This window comes from Lepisma saccharinum, chromosome 3 (genome assembly GCF_977018435.1).
Source record: "Lepisma saccharinum chromosome 3, izLepSacc3.1, whole genome shotgun sequence".
NCBI classification, from domain to species: Eukaryota; Metazoa; Arthropoda; class Insecta; order Zygentoma; family Lepismatidae; genus Lepisma; species Lepisma saccharinum.
The window spans coordinates 95071704-95093815 of NC_139231.1; the positions used below are offsets into that span (position 1 = coordinate 95071704).

The 22112-nt window shown below is 38.7% G+C and overlaps 1 protein-coding gene across 1 annotated transcript in view; it reads right to left on the minus strand.

The window, feature by feature from the left end:
- Positions 1–22112, minus strand: part of LOC145985612 (protein turtle homolog A-like) — an 836473-nt gene that overhangs the window by 458960 nt on the left and 355401 nt on the right. The window lies entirely within an intron of this gene.

Sequence of the window (22112 nt, forward strand, 5' to 3'; positions counted from 1 at the left end):
TAACGAGTGCAGTGTCTCAGTGATACGGATTGTGTTCCTACAGTGACGTTTTGTCAGTGGATGCAACAACAGGTTGTACTCAACCCTCGTTTTGCAAGTAACATTTAATTTACAGACGAAGCGGTGTTCACACGCGATGGTATTTTTAATTTTCATAATTCTCATGTTTGGAGTGTACTAAACCCACATGCTGTTCATGAGGCACCACATCAGCAACGTTTCTCATTGAATGTGTGGTTAGAGGTACTAGGTGATCGTCTCATTGGACTAAACTTTCTTCCAAGAATACTTAATGGACCGAGGTACCTTCGGTTTTTTGCGGCATGATCTTCCAGGATTGCTTGAGGATGTTCCCCTTGATCTACGTCAGAGTATATGGTACATGCATGATGGAGCACCGGCACATTTTGCTCCTGCTGTGAGACGACATCTAACACGCAGATATCATCAAAGATGGATAGGTCGAGGCGGGCCTGTAACGTGGCCTGCAAGGTCTCCGGATCTAAATTCTTTGGATTTTTGTGTCGGGGTCACCTCAAAAGCGTAGTTTACAACACTACCGTTGACACGGTTGAAGAACTGGAACAGAGAATTGTACATGCTTGTGACCAATTCCGAAATGATCTGAGGGTGTTCAAAAGAATTCGAAACTCAATGCGGAATCGCGTACAGCATTGCATCCAGATGGAAAGACGACATTTCGAACACCTCCTTTAACAGTTACGAGTGTGCAGTAATTGTAACGTAGAACATTCTACCTAGGTAAAGTAGTGCTGTATTCTTTGTTAAAGTAAGTAGAATGTTCAATAAAAGCAATGACATTGGATTTTTCATACTGTATTATTGGTATTTTACCAACTAGGGCGACGTTTACAAACATTGAAGTCAGTAGTGGCTTGTAATCACACATTCGCGATTATCTCGAAAACGGCTCGTTTGCAGACCCATGTTTACTCAGACTATTTTGCTTCTATTATCGTGTACTTTCACCTGTGTCAGTTTGCGTTATTACTTTTGAGACACCCTGTATGTATGTGCGTGGGTGCTCGCCGGCGTGTCTTGGCCTACGCTCTGAAAGGAATTGGCTGAAGTTTACGATGGAATTTCCAATTTGATACGAAAGAAGTACACATACATTTATTTTTCTTCAAAATGGTACTAAAAGAAATGGACTTCAGAAAGATGTTGCATTCTGTACATAAAAGATTAAAGGGGGAACCCCCGAATATAACCAAACCTCCACCCGTATACATTCGAGGGTATACGCTGTGTCCCAGTGCCTTTGTATTCTGTACAGAAGCGGACTCTCGACTGAACACCAACGAGGGTTCTCTTTCAATAACTGCACATTATGTGACATGTGGCCAAACCCATCGTTGCGCCTCGTCAAGACGGTGAGATAGATAAGGTTCCACTTTCTTTAACATTGTTCACTATTTTATTAACATTTTTATATAATTTGACTTAATAAGACTACATTGTGAGCATCATTGTAAGCTAATAAAATATCTGCTATGACATACCAGAGATACCCAATCTTCCTAGTAGATGGGACTGCTTCCAAGAATATACATTACGTAACCAACTTAGAAAAAAATACCGAATTTTTTATAAGAATTTCTTAGTCGATGAGAAAAATAAGAGTCCGTTTCTGGTTCACTGCTGTTTATTGTCACTTGTTATGTTGTATTTGTGATGGCTTTTACAAATCCTTAACTGTATGTGTGTGTGTGTGTGTGTATGTTTGTTCAGGGATAACTCTAGAACGCCTTAAGCGATTTCAACCAAACTTGAAACACGTATCACTTGTAATCTCGAAAGAAATACTGTGGGGGTGGGAGGGGGTGACGTAAAAATAATCGAAAAAGACCGATATTAGTGTGGAATGTCTAGTTTTCGGGGTCGCAACATGAATAGTGACACTCCCAATGCCGTTCAACTTCAAGACATCCCTGGCACTCCTAGAAGGTTGGGGTGGGATGGGAGTGACATGTAAAAATAATCGAAAACGACCGATATTAGTGTGGAATCCATAGTTTTCGGGGTCGCAAAGATTAATAGAGACACTCCCAATGCCGTTCAACTTCAAGACACCCCTAGAGGGTTGGGGTGGTAAGGGGGTTACAAGTAAAAATAATCGAAAACGACCGATATTAGTGTGGAACCCATAGTTTTCGGGATCTCTAAGATGAATAGAGACACTCCCAATGCCTGTTCAACTCCAAGTTCATTTTACTCTATAGTTAGAATTAATTATTTTCCTGTCTAATTGAAGATTGGGATAAATAAATACCCGGGCAACGCCGGGCAATCAGCCAGTATAGAATAAAAAAAACGCATTCAGCATGATATACACTTACTCGTATATGGTATGATAAATGCGACTCCCCCTACACCTTTGCAAATTACCCATACCGCATCAGGTCGCCTATTCACCTGCACACGCCATACGCATATGCGTGGTCGAAACATAACAGAACGGTATTCACATGTCTTTTTGCGTGTTCACGTGCCTCTAATAGGGAACAATTATATGGTCGTGAATTGGAAAAAAACTACATTTCTTTATTCTACGTCTGTAACATTGTTAACATTCGGTGGTCGCTCGTAATTTAATTACATCGGCACAGAGCTCTGTTTGAGGGAACGTCATCCAAATTGATGGATTTGGATTTGGAGCTAATTGAAGTCGCGGCGAGCTTTTTCATGTTTCAAGGAAGAGAGAGAGAGGACGAATAAAGGATCATGCACTGCTGATACAGGGTTTCATCCATTTGTGTTTGATATTTCATCCGCATGCCTCCAAATCTTTGTTTCAATCTCCTAATGAAAGCTATTCGAAAGCATCCTCCGTATATTCGGTAGATTTCAATGCGTACTAATGCATTTTTGGCATCCGTATATGGAAAAATTATCATTTATTGTAACAAAAAATATGTACTATCACTTTAATACTGACAAATTTGTCGGAACTACTGTCACTAAAATGAAAAAAGGATGGAAAATATGGTAATTTTAAGTTTGGTTACAGTTGGATATAATCATCAGTGTTATAAAGTGGTTTGAAAATGTCTTAAATCATTCCAATCCAAACATAGGATATAGGATTCTGCTTGAAAATTATCTCACCAAACCATTTAAATCTGAAAAATAGCTGCGTTAACTTAAATTTCATTAACATCGAACACAATACCTATTTTATTAAACAGGGCATATTACGATACTGTTTACGGCTTGCGACAAACACACTAACGTATTTACCAAATAAACTATTAGGAGCAATATTAAAAGGTGTGTTTTAAGAATGAAGTAAGCTCAAATATAAAATTGTGATTTTAGGAAAGAGCAAGAATCAGACTGTGATTCAAATAAAGTGAGGCGATTATCAGTTTCGTTTCAAAAACCGAGACGAGGATCACACTGCGATTGTAATTTTCCGAGACAGACGCGAGAATCATATAGCGAATCCAAGTGAGAGGAGAGAATCAGGATACGATTCTATGACAAAGGCGAGAATCAGACTGTGATTCCGTGATAGAGACAAGAATGATACTAAGATTCCGAGACAAAGACGAGAAACAGACTGCGATTCCGAGACAGATGGGAGAAAATTAAAATTCGATTCCAAGACAGAGGCGAGAACTAGACTGCGATTCCGAGATAGAGGCGAAAATCACATTGCGATTCTGAGACAGATGCGAGAGTCAGACTGCGATTCCAAGACAGAGGCGAGAATTGCACTGCGATTCCAAGACACAGGCGAGAATTGCACTGCGATTCCGAGACACAGGCGAGAATTGCACTGCGATTCCGAGACAGAAGGGGTTGTCTTCCTGTTGTCTTAGTTGTAATGTCGTCGCCTTGTAATCAAGGGTTCCTGGTTCGATATTCAGTGATGGCACATAGGGGGTCTTTTCCCACATTAGTAAACAGTAGGTCCAGCGCAATTAGTCTATATTTGCAATAACCAATAGGATTTCTCAGAAGGCGCATGCATTTATTTATATTGACTTCGTTCTTACAGTGGACAGATAATAGGACATTGGTTCTATAGTGCTCTCAAATCAAGAAGGAAATAACATTTGAGTAAACGGTATACCAATAGTTTCAGCACAGAATTTTTAAAATTATTCTAATTACAATCTGTAGTTAGATCATTATTTCCAGGCGCTGTCACATAATTGCCAATAAAAGTGCAAAAAAATCATACCATACTTATAACCAATAGGCTTTTGAAAGCAAACCGCGCATTGCACCATGGATCCCAAACCCGTCGTTGATAACCTGCAGAAGTACATCCAGGGGCGAATAGGGAAAGTCGCATATTTTATCAGTGGTGGACCAGGAATGCGATGTTATCCATGCATCGGCGATGTAGGCAGCCCGCATTTCATTCAGTGGTTGCGTCTGATCTAATTTCCCATCCATTAGCGGATCGTTTGGTTGTACCTGGAAACGGGCATGTCGACATGTGGAACAGTGTTGCAAACTTTCAAAGTTTCTCTCCAGGTTTAACACTCCCATGTGCAAAGCAGGAAGTCTTTTTTAAAAGATTATAGGATTTTTTTTTTCATAAATATGTAAACTGTCACTTCCATGATTCCAGAATTTCTCCAGGTTTTTCACGTCAGAAAAATGCTTTCTACCTTAACACCGTCTTGCTTTAAAAGCATGTGTAAAAAAACGGAAGAACAATCATATGCTACAAAAATACTTCCAAAATCATATCAAAATAACTCGGAAACTATATTTGTACAAGAAAATTTAAAAATTATTTATTATTCGTTAAAATGTTTCCTCAGATTTGAAACTATTCTTCAATGTAATTATTTTTTTTAATTGTTCATTTTTCATCGTCTTTCAAACACTCTTAAGTTACCAAACCTGTTCATAATTCTCCTTCACGAGCTCAAAAACCCTTCAAATATTTATGTAAGCAATCTTAGCCTAAAAAAGTATTTAGTGTTCCATAGAAAACGTTTCAATATTTTATTTTCTTATCTAATAATATCTGTTTGTGTAGATATACACTGTACCACTACGATTTTATAAATAATTAAGATCAAGGATTCAATACTATTGGCCAAGAACACGCATGTTCCAATAATCGTCTAAAACATGATGCAGTATATTGTTGGCACAGTTAAAAAAATCTCAGTAAATTCTCAAAGAAATAACTATAACCTATGTACACAATACGTGAAACTTGGGATCTCCCGAATAGTAGTGTGAAAATGGACGCCTTGTAATTAAAGTATCGGTGGGTGATTCATTACCCGGTAAAGGCACATAGTGGTTTAGATCCCAGTTTAAACTGCAGATCAACTCCTATTAGATAATGTTTGCATATAGTGGACTTAACACAATATTGACTACAAGGAACTTGAGTTTAAGATATAAAGGTCTTGTAACTAAATGACCAAAAAGTACAAATTGTTAATTTAATAGTCGAACAAAAATATATATGGCATAAAATAGTTATTTTAATCTTAATTGATAAATTTTAAATTTGACTTCAATTATTACATTTTTTCACAAGATTGGGGGTAATTTCCAAGTATAAGCTGGCAACAGTGGGCGTAGTCATAACTAGCGCCATCAGTGTCGGGGACACGCAAACACTGTTCGAAAAATAGTGACACCGTAACTCCACCTTTTTTCTGTCGTCCGCAACCTCCATAGTCAATTATTCTGGAGGGGCCACAACAACAAACGGAGGAGAAAAAAAGGGGGGAAGGTAAACAGACCGCGTATCGAGGTGTGGGGGGTGGGTGATAAAGAAGGCGAAGAGACTAACTGCGGAATGCATTTGGTGTGAGGATGTGCCGGAAAACTTTTTTTGCACTCTTCTTTTTTCAAATTTGCTAGCGAGGACATTAAATTGGCGCCCTGCGTTCCTTATGAGTATGCAACTGAGGTACAAATTAGCTTAACAGGTTGCAGAAGGTACAGGATGTCTGTAAGTTCACGCTCATAACCAACAGCTACTGTTATATCATGCATTTCTGGGTTGTGTGTAGTCACAAGCATAAGTGAGTTGAATCCTAGTCAATCGCCGAATACTGGCAGCTATGCAACACGAAACACACAGCGAATTGCCACATAGTATAATATGCTAGGATATATGAAGGGCCAGGGGGGAAAACGATGAATGTTCATTCGAGACGATTTGCCAGGAAATGAAAAACAAAGTATTTCTTTTCATAAGTACGTTAATATATGCCAAAATAATAATGCGTTTTTCAGGCACTTCTCATCGTTTCCCAATCAAGTCCGTTCTCATTCTTATAGTACAGCTTCTGAACTATCAGATGGCGTTGCGATCTCAAAATGGGCGAAAAATCGACATTCATCGTTTTTCCCCCTGGCCCTTCATATGATTATGCCGTTTACGGAAGGATCAGCAACGTGATGCGGCCATCGATTATCAAGAGCTAGCCGTTGATTAAAAGCTAGAAGGTTTATTCTTGAAACAATTCCTCGAATTAGTAGTCAGTTGTTGTAAACATGGCGATTGACGGTGCTGCTGTATTGGTGCAAATAATATCAATGAACTGTTCAAGTCCTGAGTTGGCAGCAAATTCTTTCACGCTAGCTACCTTAAGTATCAGTTCCCTATGTATCAGGTTGCTTTACCCATCCCTCCGTTGTCAATGTGGTAGCCTTCAAATTTCCCTCCTTAATGAAATGGAGGGCTCTGATTGGAGAACAAGAAAGCAAGTACTGTCCACCAGCGCTACTGTCGGTCAATGGAAGTACTCACGTGGTCTACTATCAAACGACTGAACATTAAGTAGCGGGAACTGTTTCAGGGTTAAACCTTTAACCATTAGAGGCTAGGCAGGCTACAGGGCCACCTCGGACACGAAAGTTGCGAGAAAATTAAAACCAGAGATCACCCACGCTGAAGAAATCGAACACGGATCTCCAGTGTGGCAGCTGGACGCCCTATTGACCACATCGCCCTCTTACGTCACCCTTGTATAGTCTCTATGGTGCATTTGACCTTGTAACGAAAAGGGTCGATCATTCACGGTCGCCCTGTATATATTAAAAATACGATCGGCCAAGAAAGTCTTTCGTCAGTTTTTTAGTCAACCGAATGTCGGTTGGGGAGAGAAAGGGAGCAATAGTAGTCACGCAGCTGTATGCGCAGCATTAGAAAGCGGAAGGGAAAAAAGACACACGTGGCTTTATCGATTTCAATGTAGCCCGGAAAGCTTATCCTGCGCTCTCATTTCAGTGATGCACTCCCCACTGCAGTCACCTGTCCCCGATTCTTCTGCATACATGCATTCGAAAAGGGAAAAGAACCAGAAGTCTCAACATCCCTCCGCTTGCGGACTGTACTCGTCTATCTCCAAGGTATAATTACGGCTTGAAATTGAAAGTTTTGTGTTGATTGTGATTTTATCTTTTAGGAAGCTAGGATGCATAAATATATACAGGGTGTCCCCATACAACATCGTCATATTTTCATAACGAACAGTGTCCGTCAAGGTTACCAACTATTACTTGCAATATTTGCTCGTTGGATACTTATTTCGACGTTACGATCGCTCGAAAAAGATGCTTTTTTCTATCCTGTATGTATGGAACCACGTATGACATATTCACGGCAGCCACTGATAATTATATTCACGTAGCTTGAACTGATAATGGCAGGTGCGAAGACACTCTAAATTCATCACATCCGTTATCTTGCTTCCATGTGCACTCGTGCATTGTCATGGAAGAATTTGTGGACACAGCGCATGGTAATGAGGTAAATTATAGCATTCCTTTTACGCATTTCTGCAGTTACATCATCAACTATGAACAGTCTGTTTCTAGCTTAATTAATATTTCTTGAATGGCTTCAGATGTTAACAATCAGCTAGATCTGAAAGAAGCGCATCTGTCCGCACATTGACGTTATTGTAAATCTTTCTCTACATTTATAAACTTGCTGGATGATAGCAGGGCCGGCAGAAGGAGGGGGGAGGGGGTCGAACCGTGGCAGCGCCCAGAGCGGCAAATTTTCAGGGCGGCAAAATTTGAAGAGAAGAAACAAATAAGTCTACTGAAAAGTTGAAAGTTATAATATTATATTATATAACTTGGAAGTTAATATATGGCGACCCACCGTTTTGAAGGAACATAGCAGTAGTCTCATTGTAAAACCACTTAGGGCCACAAGGTGGGAAAGCAGATTCGATACCTTAACTCAGAGGTGTATGATGCGCCCCTTCAAATAAGTGGCGACAATAAAACTGCCCAAATGGTCGCACATGAGGTTCAGTGTATTGCAAACCAGTTGTGTGGCTTTACATTTCTTTGCTCACTAGTTATCTGGTATGACATTTTACGCCACGTAATGTAATGAGCAAATGTCTTCAAAATATTAATCTACGATGTGTTAGATGATTTCTTGCAAACATATCAGCGCTTTGAAAAAAGCAGGAGTGATGAAAAATTTCAAAGTTTCTTAGACGCCACTTGGCAACCTGGCAAAGCCTCCCTCCCTCCACTCTTGGAGGTATCGGGAGGCAGCGACCTGTGAGTCCCGGTTGACGAGAAAGAATTGGCATCGAATATAGATATAGATGATGCAAAGATAGGCAACATTTCAGGGCCGAAATTGAAAGAAGAAGCAGTTTCAGTATGATGAAACTGTTGAAGATCCACGAAAATGGTACAAAGTTGATTTTTATTACCAGGTCCTAGACGATTATTTTAGCTTTGAGAGAAAGATTTGAGCAGATTAACCATCATAGTAAAGTAAAGTAAAGTAAAGTGTTCCCCTGTGCATAGCACCACGCCATGAAGGCGTATAGGGGGTCATAGTAAAATTTCAATTTATTTTATGATATTAGTAAGCATAAAGACATGCCCTCTGATCTTTTGTTTGAAAAATGTAGAAAACTCCCGGAATGTTAACACATGAAGCTACTGAATTATGAACTAAGTGTGTTTTCGACTATAATAAAACAATTACACCAAAGGAGACCTTAAACTGATAAAGGGTCATGATTTTGCACCTAGTGTGAACGTAGAACTTCGAATTTATTAACTTCGTCGGTAACCGTGGCAAGTGGCGAACAAAGTGTTTTTTTTTTAATTAAGGCTAATAAAAATACTTTTCGGTCAATTATGTCTGAAACACGATTGTTTCCATTTTATGCAAGATAGCATTATACTAAAAATATTATTACATGCAACGGTAAAGTTCCCTGTGCATATAGCACCATATCATCAAGGCACATTTAGAGGATGTGGGGGTAGGGCCACACACATTCTCGAGCTCGGCCATTTTGGAGGTGATGTGATCAGCACCACTCTCCGGCCGCCTTTACCGCGGAGTGTTGCCCCCAAGTACCCATTAATTTGAGGCTGGGTGAACCACAGAACCGCAGTATGCGGGGACAACGCAGGAAAGAACTCAGACCTCAGATCACCAACGCGGAGATCTGGTAATATTATATGTAATTCTTTTTAAAATCCAATCATATATCACAGACCTACAACGGTAAACATATGAAGTCAAGCCTTCAATTCTTTTCCAATGCTTGTTACATTTAAGATACGTTTGAGAGAGAGAGAGAGAGAGAGAGAGAGAGAGAGAGAGAGAGAGAGAGAGAGAGAGAGAGAGAGAGAGAGAGAGAAACAAAGAAAGCGAGGGTGTTTTCATAAAATATGATAATAATATAAAATTAGTGTCGCATTTTTAAAAGTTTCACTGTGGTCGAGCAAAATACCCTTTTGTGATTAATAGTATCGAAATGGCGTAACAAGCCTCATTATATATTTCATAGTTTGAGGTTTTACTTAGGGATATATTGATTTTCAATTTCCCGTTGCTGCGTAATGACCGGGGGGGCAAATTGACTAGCGCCGGCCCTGGATGATAGTCATAAAAAATGATTGAATATTCCTTAGACGAATACTTTGTGTATGTCTTAAGCTTTTAGAGCTTAAGAGCTCATTGCTTGTTACCAGTGCAATTGTATAGTGGAGTGGCCATCTTTAATAATCTGCCAAAATACTTTTTGCTGCTCAATTGATCAGTGCTGCAGCCTGAAGGGCGTGGGAAAAAAACAGTTGCTACGTCACGTAAAATTCAGGTGTTTTAAAAAGTAGGGTGAAATATCGGAAAGAAAGAAAGAAGTTGTACTTCATAAAATCGATTATTCGGTTTTCAAAAATAAACTGTTAAATTTGGAAAAATACTAAATCGCTTGTTGAAATAGCGACATTTAAAAAAAAAACATGGAATCTCGCTTTTCATTTTTGACTGAATTTTGAGAGAAATCTATCGGTTATGGTAAGCAGAGCCTGGTAGTATTTTTTTTTTTTTGTTCGTGAAACCATTTCGCATCCTTTTTTTTCGGCCTGTCCGAGACCGCCTGCGATTTTCGACAGCCATGCTTCAAACGACTGGAAGTATCACGGAATCGTGTTCAATTGCCATGGCACGCCACTCAAAAGCATCGTGCATTCGGGGAGATCCATTGAGAGCCGCAAATGGAATCCACTCATGCATGCCCCATGATGGTTCACACAAGATGGTGAGAGGCCGCGGGGAAACACCAGGGCCTCCCGAACAAACAATGTTGCTCTGGGCTGTTTAATGCGACGGGAATATTCCATGATAGCGCCACCCGAAAATGCACGCCTCGATTCGGGCTTGCATTGTTAGCTTTTGGCATACCTGATTCCTTACAGTTATTGATTTTCCGTTCCTACACGAATGGGTAAATAATCATAACGGAGAACATTATTGCATTTCAAAGATTATTTTCTCGAAATATATTCGTCTGCAGCTTCACTTAAAACCAAAACCATGCCCAACAATATAAGAAAATAATGAAGTAGTATTAAGTTATTCTCCTCATATTGTCATGATGTACAACTCCACTATAAATCTGTCTTTATTTTGGCTGAGCGAATAGCTGAAGACTGAGAAATTTGAAACACAACAAAATCTAGTGTATTATAACAAACTGCTAAGCTGGTGATTTCGAAACCTCATGATGACATAACTGAATCTAGTGTATTATGCCAAACTGGTAAGTTGGTGAACTTGAAATTTCATGATGGTATCACTGAATCTGGTTTATTCTGATAAGCTGGTGAGTTCGAAATATGATGATAGTCATCACCAGATCTAATATATTGTAGCAAACTGCTAGTTGGCATCAGCAAATCTAGTGTATTATGACAAACTGGAAAAACGTCGTCGCTTTGTAATCAAGGGATCCCGGGCTCGATACGTGGTGCAGGCACATAGTGGTTCGAATCCCACTTTAAACTATAGATCCAGTTCCGATTATCCTTAATGTACATAAAGTGTACTTGAAACAAACTGGCAATTAGTGACAACAAATTGACAAACTGTAATTTACTGTTGTATGCTAATCTTCCTTCGTGTTACACGAAGACCAAACTCTGGAATTCATTGGTGGAAAAAATATTTCACTCGTGGTTTGACATAAGTTGACATTGTTAAAACTCAATTTACTTTGTGAAAAGTAATGTAAACTTTTCACTTTTAAATTCTGTTCACCAAGAACTTTAAAACAAAGTGTTACTTGGGGAAGGGGTGGGTCTGTAATTCGCCCTCCTGACATGAATATCCTCAAGGGGTCAGCTTATTAAATTTGAAAGCCCCTGTGGATAGTAATCAGAAGCAGTTTCTAGATTTAAAATTTGATCGCTTTTGTGCAAGTTATGAATTATTAAATTTCAGTGGCTTGACTGTTTTACCTCCACACGAGCCCTTTTATCTTACACATCATGATTCTCAGTTAGACATGAAATTAAAAATTTTGCAAACTTTAATGGTACAAATTGAAAACTTTTGAGGTGTGAAGCAAGGCGCATAAACATACGCATTTGTACAAACTGACTAAAGTTTTACGTCAATCTCGCTGCCGCGGTGAACCGTTCGGTAGGGGCGTCTAACTGCCACGCAGACTGCTCGAGTTCGATTCCCATTATGTTGATCCCATATGAAAAACTTTCTGTAAATATCTCTGCACATAATGCTCTGAGAATCACGCAGCCTCTCATCAATGTATACCTAGGGATGATTTTGGAGGGTTAAGGCGGTAGGAGCGTGGTGCTGAGCACATCACCCCATCCCGCTGTGTGCCTTCATGGTAGGATGCAACAAAAATGTGAAAATTTTACTTCTATGTAACTGATAGTGGTACTCGATTCTTTATGAATTGTGTGAACTCTTACCACAGTACTTGTTGGATAAATCAACGTTTCAGAGACTCATTCTTTTTCTTTTTCAGAGTAGTGCATAACAATCTGGCCACATGCAGGTAATTCCCTAACACAGGAAAATTCACGCCATTAAAGCAGGTCTGCCTGCCTAGACTACCAAACTGCTCACTGCTAAATAATCCTTCCCATGCATTATCGTTCGTACTGACAGCTTACCCCAAACACATCCCGTGTTCGAGGACATTATAGGTGTATCCACAACATGGCACAGTATACTAAGTTGAAAGCGGAGACAGAACTATTCTCTTATACTTTGGTTGGTGTGTATGTGTGTAAGAATGAAATATATATATATATATATATATATACACAGGGTGTGACCTGTAATTAGATATATCCCATGAAAGGGGTTAAAGTAGAAGCAATTTACAATAAATTTGACCATATGATACCCCGTCCGAAAAATATTAATTTTCGAGATAATCGAATTTCTATTGTTTTTCTTAAATTACAATTTTCCACATAAAAATACGAATTGAGAAAAAACAGCTCATTGTATGGCACATATTTCAGCGTTTTATGATAAGTGGTTGGTTGGTTGGTTGGAAAAAAGTTTGTCCCAAATAACAATCACATGTAAGTAACGGGTGGATCTAAACTTACAAATGGTGATTTAAAAAATCCAATCTTAGTTTACTTGGCAACATATTAATAACAAAAATAGTATGACACGAAGCGTACAAATTACTTAAATTACTTCCTTGTGTCATCAGCTATCCAACAAGGTACAAATGTTGCTAACATTCACATTTGTGTACAAGAAATAATACTTCATTCATGCCTTGCGACTTTTACATTTGGAGCCACATGAAAGACTTAGTTTACAAGACACCGGTAAACTCGAAAGAAGAGCTCAGGGAGAGGATCTTAACAGCTGGTCAACACATCAAGGACACAATCACATCACGAGTTACGAGACCAAATGTCCGTAAAAACCTGCGTGCCTGCATTCGTAACGGAGGTGCCCACTTTGAACAAGACGTGTAATATTCTTTAATTATATTGTTCATTGATTCCATTCACATGAAGATGAATGAAGTATTATTTCTTGTACACAAATGTAAATGTTAGCAACATTTGTACCTTGTTGGATAGCTGATTACTCAAGGAAGTAATTTAAGTAATTTGTACGCTTCGCGTCATACCATTTTTCTTATTAATATGTTGCCAAGTAAACTAAGAGTGCATTTTTTATCATCACTTATAAGTTTAGACCCACCCGTTACTTACATGTGATTGTTATCTGGGACAAACTTTTTTCCAACCAACCACTTATTTGTTAGTTATCAGAAAACGCTGAAATATGTGCCACACAATGAGCTGTTTTTTTCTCAATTCGTATTTTTATGTGGAAAATTGTAATTAAAAAAATCGAAATTCGATTATCTCGAAAACTACTAATTTTCGGACGGGGTATCATATGGTCAAATTTATTGCAAATTGCCTCTACTTTAACCCCTTTCAGGGAATACATCTAATTACAGGTCACCCTGTATATAATATATATATACAGGGTGCTTCTGTGACTGTGTTACATACAGACTTGCAGGGACGATGGAAGGGAACAAACGCAACAAAATGAGATAGGGAACCCTAGTCCGGAAATGTCCCAATCAAAAGTTACAAGCCAAAACTTTCGAAGGCAGGCAACCACGCACAACGTGCAGGGGAACCATAAAAGATGTCTGGGGAAGTGGGAAACAAACACAGAAGATTCACTCTAGTGGCCTTAATGAGTAGTAACTCAAGCCATCATTACAGCAGTTGTTCAAAGTGACACCCCCTGTCTCGATACAGGCATGACAGCGCCGCAATAAGCTCTGTCGCATCCGCACTAATATCCAAGGAGCCGTTCGGAACAGATCACACTATATTACTACAGGAAATCAAAGCAACATGTATTTACTGACATCCGATAGTATGTATTGAAAATCTCAAAGCAATAACTATTTATTGATATCCAGTAATATCCCTACTGGAAATTTTTTTAAAAAAAGTATTTAGTGATATTCGATAGTATTCCTGGAGGAAATCAAAACAATACCTATTTAGTAATATCCGACAGTATCGGTAGAGGAAACCAAGACAAAAGCTATCCACTGATATCTCACAATTCCCCCTGTCTGTTGTATCTACATTTGCACCGCTGGAATTCCTACAGAACTTCGCCAAATTGCTATTGATTGATTCATCGTGCAATTAAGCGCTTGCAGTTTCGACTTGCAATTTAGCTAATTGCCCATTGATAGCTTTCTCCCAGAACTGTAATTGCTATAAACAAGAGAAAGTGCTTTCGTTCATTTCTCAACAGCATGGCTTTGTTGGGCTTTACGCGAAACTTCCGATTCCCATCTCAAACACCTGGACCTTGCGGGACAACGAATTTGGAAAGTCGCCTCTTAAGTCCCTTCGGCGACAGGCTCACAAGAAACTTGCTTTTGTGGAAACAGCAGGCAAAACGCACAAGAGATAATTCTGTGAATGGGCGTTTCGCTAGCTAATACAGCGTGCGGAATTATTATCATTATTATTCAATTTTACGTCCCCCTTGTTTTTGCAATCCCAATTATATTATTTTACTCATACTCTTGAAAATTATTGTTTCATGATTAAATATTGCGTGTGCCAGCACTGGCTTTCTTCTGAATATCAAAAGCGTGGAATATAGTAAAAAACCAAAAGTATACCAAATACTGATCATGTAATTACTGACCAATTTCATTACAACCTAGCGATAAATTAGCAATTGAAAAGAAAATCATCTTGTATTTAATTAAAAATATATTATATGGTCTCCGCGTACCCAAAACTCAGTGGCGTGTCCTAGGGGGGTTGTTGTCGGTTTTAATCCCACACCTTTACTCCAGTATTTTTACCTAAAAGCCAGCTTTCTCTCATATATATTGAAGGCAAAACTAATGTTTTCTTATGAACATTAAACGTGTTTTCATTATTGTACAAAAACACTTAAGTAAAATTATTTCCTCCTAAAATAATAATTTTGAAAACAAAATATCATTACTGTAAGAAAAAAACTTGTTCGTAATTTACTTTACTCTTGTGAAAAAAAAAGTTATTCAAGAACCGTTCGTTTCTCCATAATGTTCTGCACTGCCTTGTTATGCGTTTGTCTAATTCTGTTTCTCAATTGTTACTTCCACTAGTCCTAATAGGATCGATTGATTTGTTGTTTGAAGCCCACAGTAAGGCTAATCGGCACTGGACCTACAGTTTAAAGTGGGATTCGAACAACAATGAGCCTCCACCAGGTATCTTACTCGGGACCCCTTGATTACAAGGCAACGACATTACCACTACACCATCGGGAAGGCCTAGTCCTACTAGGAGTTGTGCCATGTCAACGTCAACAATTTTATGTATTTAATTCCTTGCAATCACAAAGTCAGCCACAGATGATGACTATGGGAAGTAATCGAAACTTCGGGACCAATTTAAGTACCTTTCTATTGTATATTTGTGTTATGGACATATTCATCTCGGAAAAGGAGTGGAAAATGAAATATACTATAGCAAGCAAGGTGTGAAGGGAACCTACCTTTCAGAATATAACCGTAACATGGTCACGATACTGAAATCCGTCATCTTGGATCAGGTTACACATACACACATACATGCATACCAATTTTGAAATTTGCAAATCAATATCCAAATTAAATGCCACACTGGACTCGAACTACGTGCGTAACTAGAAATTACTTTCACAATTTATTTCCATTTTTCTTTAAAGTTCACTTGATGCGTAAATAGGATACTCGGAATTATACCTACCGTTTAAAGTAATATCCACATCAATATGTGCCTCAGTCGGGTATCGAACCCTTTGATTACAAGGCGACGACGTCATCGGAAAAGCCGTTTAAAATTATGTTTAAAAAAATTAAGTAGACTTGATTCGGGTAATAAATAAATGTCACTTTTCTACTTTCCACTCATAAACACAGTACTCGAAATGAAGTTGAATGCGGGAGTGACGGTACCCCCCCCCCCGAAATGTCTCATTATCAAAATGTCACATGAACACCCACCCCACAGATTACCCCGTACCTAACATTTTCCACTTCCAGGGTTGGTACTACTATTTGCAGATCTAATATGAAATTATCTAAGAGTTGAAATATACAAAATAGTAATTTTTCCGCAGGATATGAATTGATTTATTTTTAAGTCCACTTTATGCACAGATAGGCTAATCAGGAATGGACCTACAGTTTAAAGTAGGATCCGAACAACTGTATCGAACCCGGGACCCCTTGCTTACAAGGCGACGATGTTACCACTACGCCATCGGGGAGGCCCTGTGTCTGCAGGATCATACGGAGGAAATCCATACTTTTTAAAACTGAGAAATATACAATATTTTTTTTATGTTGCAAACAGTGTTCATAACAAATGCTAATCATTCGTTCCCTACGTGGCTATTAAAACTTACGTATGTTAAATACAAAGTAGAATTCATCCATTTAAATATCTGCCTCCTGCTAATTGTTAAACCGATTAACAACAGAGATAATTTATAAAATAAATATGTACACTTCTACTGTGTTTTCTCCCTCCCCATCGATAATACTTTGTGCAAATTTTAAGTGGTGTCCCGACAGAACGTACCAGCGACAAAACGTACCAATCAGATAAAAACCTACCTTCAAGATATTTACTCTGATGTCGTGTCGTTTGCGCCGATGGTTCTTATCGGTTCATTTCCGCCGTGACATATGTCAAGACCATCCTTGGCTGGTTTTCCCACAATCCAGAGTGTCATCACCGCCGCTCGCACGTGTGTTTATTGCCACATGGTGCATAGTGCATAAAGTGGACTTAAAACATAAAATCAAACGTATATTTATGACGTTGTACAGCTGTGTTTACACTGAAATGTTAAACCTATCCACTTAGTGAAATATGACTTTTATTTACTTATTTCAAAATACTTTACACAGGATTCCTTGTATCAATTTTATTCCACAACACAAAATACATAAATCAGCATCAGCCTATTAAGTATTAATAATTTATCGTTAATCGTCAAAAAAGCATAGTAAATACAGTATTGTTAAAATATTGCAAGCATTCTACAAGTACTACGTAAATGGACACTTGATATGTTATTTTTGGCAAACATTATATAAGTAATAGCTACGTATATATAAACACAATATTTCAATACACTTGCACAATAACAGTACAAACGTTATTCGAATTGTTGTAGGTATGCAAATGCTCGAAGGCATCCTCGAAGATCGCCTGAGCTTCTGTACTTCCAAAGAACACACTCAACACATTTGTCCATTTCGATGTATTGATATTTTCATATTCTCAGCCATCTTGTCGTCTCTTACAAGTCTCAGATTTACATAAATACTAATTTCCCAATGTAGATCCCTCATATATATTGTCATCTTACATTCATTTACCAATCACCTTTCTTTTCAATCGAAGATAAACACAGCTATAGCTGGGCAACGTCATAAACACACGTGCGCGCAGCGGTAATGACACTCCGGATTGTGGAAAAACCCACCAAGGAAGGTCTTGACATATGTCGTGGCGGAAATGACCCGATAAGAACCCTCGGCGCAAAGGACACGGACTCATTTACTCCTTGACAAAACGTACCGCTTCAAGGAAAAAGCTTGAACTTAAAATCAAAAGAGAATAAAGTGGTTAGTGGCCCGTCGAGGGATCACGTTTGTGGAGTCCCGAATAATGCTTAGTTAGATGTGAAGAAGCGTATGCAAGAGGTGATGAAAAGGGTTCGAGAGGAAGACATACCAATTACCAAGATTTAGAACGATACTCTAGGCAACCTACACGACAAAGGTTAGGTTAGGTTAGGTAAGGCTAGGTTAGGTTAGATCTGACATAACAAACGAAAATCGAAAAAAAGACGAAAAGATAAAACAAAAGAAAAAATGTGGACGACATCTTAACCACAGCTGATTTTGAACACACCAAAATAGCTATATATGCATCATATAGTAATATTGCCAGTCCAAAGCGTGGATAAAGTGTGATGGAAATCAGCAAAACCATCAAGTGGTACGTTTTGTCGCGTCGCAAATATTTTTAGACTCATTAGTCAGGTGGTAGGTACGTTTTGTCGGTGGAACGTTCGGTCGCGTATTCATTTTAAGTATTTGATTTAGTCGCGCTGTCTGTATTTGCATGTTCCCCTACTGTTTGCTCACGAACGTTAACAAGTCCTTGTTAAAAAATGAAATTGATATGCCGTTCTTCGTTGTAGGAACAGTTGAACGTGGATCGTTTAAAATATAATACACAAAAAGTATAGGATATTTATTTAACATTATATCGATACTTTTTTAAAATTCTGAAAATACAGCTGGTAAAGTTCTTCCTTGATGCATTCACAATATCATGTAGGTAAATATGTGATATTCTCGATCTTAATCACAATGGAGGTGATATGATCAGCATCGATCTGTCAGCTAGCTGAACCCTACATCGCATTGTGCATAGACATAAACGGAAAAATGCCTGTGAATGTCCAGCCTGGGAATCGAACCGGCGTCCCCCACCTACATTACCTATCAAAAGACAGTTGCGAAAAAGTAAATCGTTGATAAAGCACGTGTCAATCGCTAGGCTAAAGTAGTACATATTTCCCATGAAGCACGAAGGTAACTTGCAAGATCGATGGCCGAGTTCGAGTCCCGTTCCTGGTATGAATATTCATTGTGAGATGTGGCTGCATCAATTTCTTCTGATCACCACTCATCCTTCTCGACTCGCCCAAAGTGGCAGAAAAACGACGCTAAACATTAATACATGTACAACTACACTTCACTTATTGTGTTCGATACTTGGCGGAAAGTTGTTCGTAGTCTTAAAGAAAGGAGCAAGGCCCTTCTAACACTTCAACTAAAATGCATAATTTCGTCCGTTGTTAAGTCTACGCTCCTCGCCATTTCGTTTTCACAGATTATATTGTCTACGAGTATTACACACTCTACACTGTGTGCGCGTTGTCGTTGTTTGTGCACAAATGAAATCTAAATGCGCGGCCATGAAAATAGGCGGCTGGGTAGAATTGCGCTGGGGCCACATATGGGAAAAGCAAAGCTAAAGCGGGGTCTAAGTTGCTGGTTCCCGTGCACTGTGTGGCAACGTCAATCGGGCTGCGGTGCCTAGTTTGGGCATCAGACAACCTCTCTCCGGGGAACTTTTGTGTCCTCCCTGACCTTTTGAGCAAATGTTGTCAGTTTGCATCACAGAATTGCAAAGACTAACTCTCCAATGATATCTTTCATTCTCTTAAACATCTGAACACATGGGGTTGTGCTCCGACGTGGCAACACCGCAAACTTCTGCTACTCGCCTAATTTCATGGCCGTGCGTTTAGTCCCAAAAAAGCTCAGTTGGCAACAGTGGCAAAACAGCACTGGTGTAAGCATCGGCTTAGATGTCCGTATCTTCAACTGGAGACCCAACGACGGACCAAAACGACACATTACCTCAAGATCAACTGGAGTTATACTTCAGTTATATGAGATTTGTTTCGTCGGGATCGACGCTTTGCTTCCCATCCCTGTTTCGTTCTCAATGACGTCAGTTTTCTCTTCCTTCCGCCCCCACACCCCGGAGTCCAACCGCAGGGCAATACCCGAGGGGCGACCTTTCAAGGAGGAATCAGGTGATTGGTTCATTATTGAAAGAGAAGGCAGCTCCATCTAAAAGGCCTCTCTTTCTGGCGCTCTGCTATCATCAAAAGGACTCTCTCGATGGTGGAAAACGACGTAATAAAAATCAGACACGATTCCACCTCTCTACGCGATGAAAGCAGCCTCGTGAAGATGAGGTTTATTTTGAATAAATCATTTAAACAGAGCTTCTCTCTATGTGCAGATGGATGGAGGCAGTATGGAGAAAATTCAGAAATTGCTTTAAGTGTGGGTCCTTTCTTGTAAGGAGCCTATCTGTTCAAGTGACGCGACTGGCAATTCCAAAAAAGGCGCAAGGAAATATACTTTTCCCCTCTTGTTCTGAACCTTCTTACCATTAACAATTAATGTGGTGTGTAAAATTTCGAAAACATCAATTTCAATGATTTTTCCATTCTATCCAGACAAACAATTATAATGTTCCGATTTAGGCCATTAGGACAATTATTCTACATGAACGTGTATATGAGAAGTTCACTATTAGGGAACGGATTTATATGTACAGCCACCGGCAATAAAAGTGACATACTAATATCCTGAAATATTCTAATTCCTGCAATGCTTGTGTGTTGCATAACTATACGGCGCTAAGTGGATTTTAAGAGCAAATGTTCAGTGGCAACTTCTATCACCGCCGTAGTGTTGGGCAAAACACATAACGAATTGTAGAGACGAGATCTAGGTGCCCAATTTTCATTACCGGTGACTATTCACACACTAAAATCAATGTTATTCGTATTGTCTGTGCAAATCATCGTACATAAGCCCGAAAATACTACTTTATTTGTCATTCGTCTATACTCACATATCAGCTTTAGCCATATAATTTACATATTTCAATTGTTTTTACATACAATTTCAATATCTTCGAACATTTTCCGGCTCATATTCCATATTCATGCTATTACACATTTTCCCTTTTTGTGTTAAATATCAAAGGTTCTCGTTCATCTGTATTCTGTTCGTTTTATACGCTCTGTTCATTTTAAATCCTAACACTGGCCATTGCACCTTTTGTTCTAACAGTCTTGTCGACAATAGTGAACGCAATCTCAAGTTTTCGCGGTGAAATTCATTGCATATTTAAACATTACTTCATGCAATATTAAACACACTTTCAGTCAATACAAATCTGTCTTTAGGGGCAAAAGTAGGAGTTTAAAGTTTCAGCATTTAGTTTGGTAATCCACTGTTTTGGTAACAAGAAATGACGTTTTCATTTGAATTTTACATCACAATTAACGTCGTGAGCCTAATGCATTTTATTTGGCTATGCGAGCTAACTAACTATCTAGCCTTCTTAAACCCGAAGGTTTATGGCAGCAGCAACACAAGTCTTCCATCTGGCCCATCCTGGGCAAGATCTATCCAATCTTCTCCATCCTTATCGATTTCCTTTATATGCATCTCAACGTTATCCTTCTATCTTCGTCTTGGCCTACAAGGTTTCGTCAGGTTTCCCTACAAGGATACCATTCATACCACGTGAGATGCCCATCTAAGTCTTCTTCATTTAATTATTCTAATAATATCTGGACATGAATACAAATTATGGAGTTCTAAATTATGTAGCCTTCTCCACTCATCTGTCTCCTAATCCCTTTTATAGCGAGCAGTTTGCTTAATGATAACTGCCATTTTTCACAATTGTTAAGACCATATTTAATTCTATATTTTGATTAACTAATTTACCGCCGTTCCCTGGTCATTATATTTTAAATAAACATCGCACTTGGAAGTCCACATCAGAAAGTTTTAAAGTATTCACATCCTTTGTAAAAGTAATAATGAGAAAGGAAACAGTATTAATTGACTGCTGGATGAGGGGACGGAAGCAAGTAAGTATAGGGGGCGATCCTTGTCACGTATTGACTAATGATTATCGAATAATTACTTTTTCTGAAAAATCGTAAGTCCCATAATCCAACAAGCAAGTGGTAAATATATACAACAAATTATTGCAGTAAATTTCTAAATTAAAGTAGATCAAACATGACTCCTTTTCGTAGAGTATCTAATATAAAAAAATTTCTCTAATTACCGACAATATTCAAAACATACTATGACACTGAAGTATGTTTTGTCAGGAATATCTAAAATATCTCTACTTGTAGAAATTCAATTTAATTTTTTTATTAT